Consider the following 8010-nt stretch of genomic DNA (forward strand, 5'->3'; position numbering starts at 1 on the left):
AACTACACTACTGTACGATTAGGTACACTGCCTATAAGTGTTGTAGCAAGGTTTAAGTATATCCATTCTATAAATAAATAAATATCTTGTGTAAAATTGTATCGTATTTAATAGTTTTTCCTAGTAAAATATAAACTATTTTATATACACCTCGCATGACATCAAGTATTTTTGGCGCCGCTGCCGGGGAACACCGAAGCGAAACGTCAATATAAAAAAAAATATTTTTAAGTTTTAATTAGTTTTTGTTATATATATATTTTTGTTTAAAAATTATAAAAATTTAAAAAGATATAAAAAATTAAAAAATCTTTTAAAACCGAAAAAAAAAAAAAAAAAAGTATTTTAAATATATTTTTAAGTTTTTCTTTTATTTTTACAAAATTATAAAGTATTTTAAGTTTATTTTTAGTTTTTAAAATTAAGTTTTATTTTAATTATATATATATTTATCTTTTAAATATAAAACAGAAAAATATAAATAAATAATAAATATTACGTTTGAACCTGTCATTGAACCCCCTGGTTTGAACCTGCAAGGCAGGCCATGCGAGTCGCATGACCCGTACCTTTGAACCATGCGAGTCGCATGGTGAGGTTTGACCAGGCCACATCCAAACCCTAATCACGCATTAAATACGGATTTTATTTTATTATTATTATCTAACCCTAATCTATTATCTATTATTATTATATTTAAGTTTTTAGTTTATTTTAATTAACTTAAAAACTAGTTTTATTATATATAATATTTAATACAAAAATATATAAAATATAAAAATAATATTTTTATAAAATCTAATATTTTTATAACTTTTTATAACTTTTATATTTTTGTATCTTTTAATTGTTTTAGCGTAATTTTTATATTTTTATTATTCGTACTTAGTTTTTAGACATAGTATTTACCGTAGTAATTTTAGATTTTTAGGCTTTGCCGTAAAATCCCTTAAGTGCTTATTCCTTAAATTAAGATTTAGGTACTTTAGAATTTTGCGACGCCTTTTTAAGTTTTAGTTTCTTTTTAAGTTATTTCCATTTGGGATTTAGTTTTTCCTGTAAACTTTAATATTTTTAGACACCTTTTACTATGTACCAATTATCATTCCAATTAGTAATTTCAATTTGCGATTATAATTTTAAGTTAGTTGTAGTAATAAGGTTAGGTTAGTCAAGTATTTTTAAGTTTTTATAAGTTTCTTTTATTTTTCCGTCACCTTTTATTTTTCAACCATTTTTCTTTTTCGACCTTTTGCGACGAACTCTTTTTCTCTCTTATTTCTCGCCATTCTAGTTTTTAGGACTTAGAATTTTTTCTACTTCTTATCTAAATTTCTTAAAATTACGAAAATTTATTTTGAGTGGTTAAATTGATAGACATCAAAATTTTCTGGTTCGTAGTAATAGTTGGATTTGTACGTGGACCGGGTTATTGGAGCCAAACAGTCCTCAATTATATTGAGACCAAACGAATCCTGCCCCTCTGCTGCATCTTTTGGCTATTCGAAACGTGGGCAAAATCAGAAAAGTCTATTAATTGGATAACTTATTATAATTTTTCTTTCCTTTTTTAAAACTAATAGGATATTCAGTGAATGCACCGAGCAAGACGTTCATCACCTTTTGTACGTTCACCACCTGTAACTCGATCAAGACATCGTTTAACAAATATAACCGCCGTTGATTTTTCTTTAGAATCGTCATCCAGTCGACCAAGTACTTCAGTTCAAATTTCCGATAATCCATTTTTTGAACCCGACCTCACAATTGAGAATCCGGAGAATATTCAGGAACGGTTCGTAGATCCTGAACCATTAAACTTTCCTCCGGAACCACCAATCATTCAAACAGAGATTGTTGAGGAACGAACCATTAAATCAGAATCATCTAGTGATACCGATTCAACAAATTCAATTATGGAGAATCTGGAACCCTTAAGTATGGAAGACCGAATGAGAGCTAAACGCACTGGCCAAGGTCACGCAATTACTCATCCAGACATTAATGCGCCAGATTATGAAATCAAAGGACAAATTCTACACATGGTGACTAATCAATGCCAATTTAGTGGTGCGCCGAAGGAAGATCCAAATGAACATCTACGTACCTTTAATAGGATCTGCACACTATTTAAAATCCGAGAAGTGGAGGATGAACAGATATATCTCATGTTATTTCCCTGGACTTTAAAGGGAGAAGCCAAAGATTGGTTGGAATCGTTACCTGAAGGGGCGATCGATACATGGGACGTTTTAATTGACAAATTTCTTAAACAATTCTTTCCTGCATCTAAAGCCGTAAGACTTCAAGCAGAAATTGTTACGTTCACACAGAAGCCAAATGAAACTCTATATGAGGCGTGGACAAGATATGGAAAGTTGTTAAGAGGATGTCCGCAACATGGTTTAGACACCTGTCAAATAGTACAAATATTCTACCAAGGATGCGACATCACTACAAGAAAAGACATAGATATAGCAGCTGGTGGTTCTATTATGAAGAAAACCGAAACTGATGCTTACAAAATTATTGATAATACTGCTTCCCACTCACATGAATGGCACCAAGAAAAAGATATCATTAGATCATCTAAAGCAGCTAGAGCCGATTCTAGCCATGACTTAGATTCCATTTCCGCAAAGATAGATGCTGTGGAGAGACGAATGGAAAAGATGACTAAGGATATTCACTCAATACGAATTAGTTGTGAGCAGTGTGGAGGACCACATTTGACAAAAGATTGTCTCAGTATTGAATTAACAATGGAACAAAGAGAGAATATTTCATACATAAACCAAAGGCCTGGAAATAATTATCAGAATAATTATCAACCGCCAAGACCGATTTACAATCAAAACCAGAATTATAACCGAAATATTCCATACAACAACCAACAAGGTCCTAGCAATCAACAAGTATCCAATAATACTTATAATCAGCAAAGACCAAATTTTCAAAACAAACCACCACAACAAACCGATGATAAAAAGCCGAATTTAGAAGATATGATGACGAAGCTAGTTGAAACTCAAACACAGTTTTTCACATCTCAGAAACAAACCAATGAACAAAATGCTCAAGCATTTAGAAATCAACAAGCTTCTATTCAAAATCTGGAACAAGAAGTAAGTAACCTAGCAAGGTTAATAGGTGAAAGAAAACCGGGAAGTCTACCTAGTGATACAAACGCTAACCCCCGGAATGAAACAGCTAAAGCCATTACCACAAGAAGTGGTACAACACTTAAACCACCTGAAATACCTGTAACTTCTGATGAAACTATTCCTACTCCACAAGAACCACAACCTGATCAAGATAAGGAAAAAGAACCGGTAGTTGAAAAGGTTAATGAAGATAACACAGTTAAGGATAAACCTTATGTTAAACCATACCAACCACCACTTCCTTACCCGAGTAAAATGAAGAAAGAAAAACTTGAAGCCGAGCAATCCAAATTCTTGGATATGTTTAAACAGATAAATGTAAATCTTCCTTTCATTGATGTGATTTCAGGAATGCCTAGATATGCTAAATTCTTGAAAGATCTAATCACAAATAGAAAGAAAATGGAAGAACTCTCGGCTGTCACTATGAATGCAAATTGTTCAGCAGTGCTGTTGAATAAGATACCAGAAAAATTATCTGATCCAGGAAGTTTCACAATTCCATGTTTTCTGGGTAGTCTTAGTTCAATAGAAGCATTGGCAGACTTAGGTGCTAGTATAAATCTAATGCCGTATTCACTATACACTAAACTAGACCTTGGAGAATTGAAACCAACCAGAATAAGCATACAACTAGCTGATAGATCAATAAAATATCCTAGAGGGATAATGGAGAACATGCTAGTTAAAGTTGGTACTTTAGTATTTCCAGTAGATTTTGTTGTTCTGGACATGGAAGAAGATTCTCAAGTTCCTCTCATATTAGGAAGACCATTCTTAAACACGGCTAAAGCAATGATAGACGTGTTCGGTAAGAAACTGACCCTAAGTATAGAGGATGAGAGTGTTACCTTTTCAGTTGATAGAGCAATGCAACAACCACAATCTGCAGATGATACATGTTATTATATTCAAACTATAGATGCACATGCAGAATTATTAGAAGAATTTCCAGAATTACAAGGAACAGGAGAATGTTCTTTAGGAGGAGGTAATGAACCAATTGATGAAGCTGAAATGTTAGCTACACTTATAGCTAATGGATATGAACCAACAACAGAAGAAATTCAAATGCTAAAAGAAGAAGACAGATATCGATATAAATCATCGATAGAAGAACCTCTGAAATTAGAGTTAAAGCCACTTCCAAACCATTTGGAATACGCTTATTTACATGGTGAATCTGAATTACCTGTAATAATATCGTCTTCTCTTACTGAAAATGAGAAATCACAACTCATTTCTGTGTTGAAAGCTCATAAACCAGTCATTGCATGGAAGATTCATGATATTAAAGGAATAAGTCCTTCGTATTGCACACATAAAATCCTTATGGAAGAAGGTCATAAAACGTATGTGCAACGCCAACGAAGACTAAATCCTAATATGCAAGATGTAGTTAAGAAAGAGATTATTAAACTGCTAGATGCAGGTTTGATATATCCAATTTCTGATAGTCCATGGGTAAGCCCAGTTCAATGCGTGCCTAAGAAGGGTGGCATGACTGTCATTACAAATGAGAAAAATGAGCTTATTCCTACTAGGACTGTAACAGGATGGCGTGTATGTATTGATTATAGAAAATTAAATGACGCCACCAGAAAAGATCACTTTCCCTTACCTTTCATAGATCAAATGTTGGAAAGATTAGCCGGAAATAGTTACTATTGTTTTCTAGATGGATTTTCCGGATATTTTCAAATTCCAATAGCACCCGAAGACCAAGAGAAAACCACATTCACGTGCCCTTATGGTACTTTTGCTTACAAACGCATGCCATTTGGACTTTGTAACGCCCCTGCAACCTTTCAAAGGTGCATGATGGCGATTTTTCACGACATGATAGAAGAATGCATGGAAGTATTCATGGATGACTTTTCAGTTTTCGGTGATACATTTAAATCATGTCTAGTTAATCTAGAACGAATGCTAATTAGATGCGAAAAATCAAATCTAGTACTTAATTGGGAGAAATGCCATTTCATGGTTAAAGAAGGCATCGTTCTTGGACATAAAATTTCAAAAGAAGGAATTGAAGTGGATAGAGCTAAAGTAGATGTAATTGCTAAACTTCCACATCCCACCAATGTTAGAGGAGTTAGGAGTTTTCTAGGGCATGCCGGTTTTTACCGACGTTTCATAAAAGATTTTTCTAAAATTGCCACTCCTATGAATAAACTCCTAGAAAAGGATGCGCCATTCATCTTTTCAGATGAATGTATCAAATCTTTTAATATTCTTAAAGAAAAACTCACTAATGCACCAATCATGATAACACCAAATTGGAATCTACCATTTGAACTAATGTGCGATGCAAGTGATTTTGCAATGGGAGCCGTTTTAGGACAAAGGATTGAAAAACGATTTCAACCTATATACTATGCTAGTAAGACGTTACAAGGAGCACAAACGAACTATACAACTACTGAAAAAGAACTCCTTGCTATTGTCTTTGCTTTTGACAAATTTCGATCATATCTCGTTCTAGCAAAAACGGTGGTCTATACCGACCATTCTGCTCTTAGATACCTATTTTCAAAACAAGATGCTAAACCAAGATTAATCCGTTGGATCTTACTCTTACAAGAGTTTGATATTGAAATCCGAGATAAAAGAGGAGCAGAAAATCTCGCCGCTGATCATCTTTCTCGTCTTGAAAATCCCGAATTAGAAGTTCTAAATGAATCGGCCATACAAGACAACTTTCCTGATGAATATCTATTGAAGATAGATTATAAAGAAATCCCATGGTTTGCAGACTATGCAAACTACTTAGTTTGTGGATTCCTTGAAAAAGGATTATCGTACCAAAGACGAAAGAAATTCTTCAGTGATATAAAACACTATTTCTGGGAAGATCCACACCTGTTTAAAAGTTGTCCCGATGGAATAATACGCCGATGTGTATTTGGAGATGAAGCTAGTAAAATTTTAAACCATTGTCACACAGGACCAACAGGAGGGCATTATGGGCCTCAACTAACAGTAAGAAAAGTTTATGAAGCTGGATTCTATTGGCCTACAATTTACAAAGACGCACACCTTCTTTGCAAATCCTGTGATGCATGTCAAAGGGCCGGAAAAATAAGTCAACGTGATGAAATGCCACAAAATGTCATCCAAGTATGTGAAGTATTTGACATTTGGGGTATTGACTTTATGGGTCCATTTCCAAAATCTCATAATAATCTATATATACTCGTAGCCATTGATTATGTATCTAAATGGGCGGAAGCACAAGCTCTCCCAACTAACGATGCACGAGTTGTAGTCAACTTTTTAAAACGTCTTTTTGCAAGGTTTGGAACACCGAAAGCTTTAATAAGTGATCGGGGTACTCATTTCTGTAATAATCAACTTGAGAAAGTTCTTAAAAGATATGGAGTAACTCATAAAATCTCCACCGCATATCATCCACAAACAAGTGGACAAGTTGAAAATACCAACCGAGCTTTAAAACGTATTCTAGAGAAAACCGTAGGATCAAATCCGAAGGAATGGTCCATTAAATTGGAGGATGCACTCTGGGCTTTTAGAACAGCCTACAAAACTCCAATTGGAACCACACCTTTTAGACTTGTTTATGGAAAAGCATGTCATCTTCCAGTAGAAATTGAACACAAAGCATTTTGGGCTTTGAAAACATGTAATCTTGATTTACATGAAGCTGGACGTCTACGATTAAGTCAACTAAACGAATTAGAAGAATTAAGACATGAAGCATACGATAATTCGTTAATCTATAAAGAAAGAACGAAGAAATGGCATGATAAAAGAATCAAAAGTTCAAAAGAATTTAAAGAAGGAGACAGAGTTCTTCTTTTCAATTCACGATTCAAGCTATTTCCTGGAAAATTGAAATCAAGATGGTCTGGACCATTCATAGTCAAAAGAGTTTTCCCATACGGAACGATAGAATTGATAAATTCAAATGGGATTGAATTTAAAGTTAATGGTCACAGAGTTAAACATTACATACATGGTCCGATGGAAGTCGACAACGAAGTTAATCACAATTTCGACACCACAGCTAACTAAGTGTGGGGAGAATCAAGTCTTTAAAGGATAATATGTATTTCTGTTAGAGTTAGATTGTCTGTTTTCGTGTAGTTCTCGAAAATGGAACCCAAATGGTCTTTCCCTAGCAGACCCTAAAGAACTAGTCTTCTCCCCCCATTCTGAATTTTTATTTTTTTTAGGTTTTTACGAAATGAAGACTGCCTGTGAACTAAACCATGGTCTAATGCTACACGCTTTGATCACTAAACGTAATAATGACATACTACCAAGTGAATTAGTATCAGTAATCAGAGGAAGAATGGACGGAGTTAGAAAAGAATCCAGATGCGAAGATAATAAGTTACAATTTGGTAAAGGAAAATCAAAATCCGCAGCAAAAAGAAGAGCACGACACCTAAAAAGATGTCACAAATGCGGAAAATGGTCACATGGAGGTAAATGTTCAAATAATCAAACCTATTCAAATACCGAATTTGTTACTTTATGCAGAGACGGACCGTTCATATGTTTAGAAGAAAAGACACTGAATGCTCGAGGTTACGCTTATGTAGCAATGGAAAACCAATTAAACCGACTATCTTATGAATGGAATAGATCATATAACTAAGAAATCTATTTCACAGGTATGTCTGTACAGTTTTTATTTTTATTTTTATTTTTAACCTTTTGATAATAAACGCTAATTTGTTCGCTAAAAAGTATTAAATTGGTATTAAATAAAATTAGGTTTGGCGACCGAAATTATTGATATCATTCAAAAATTTATTACATCACTGCGAAATTTAACGTTTATTCTTAAGGTATAAATATCTTTATTCAGCAAAAG

The sequence above is a fragment of the Rutidosis leptorrhynchoides genome, chromosome 7 (genome assembly GCF_046630445.1).
Source record: "Rutidosis leptorrhynchoides isolate AG116_Rl617_1_P2 chromosome 7, CSIRO_AGI_Rlap_v1, whole genome shotgun sequence".
Lineage (NCBI taxonomy): Eukaryota > Viridiplantae > Streptophyta > Magnoliopsida > Asterales > Asteraceae > Rutidosis > Rutidosis leptorrhynchoides.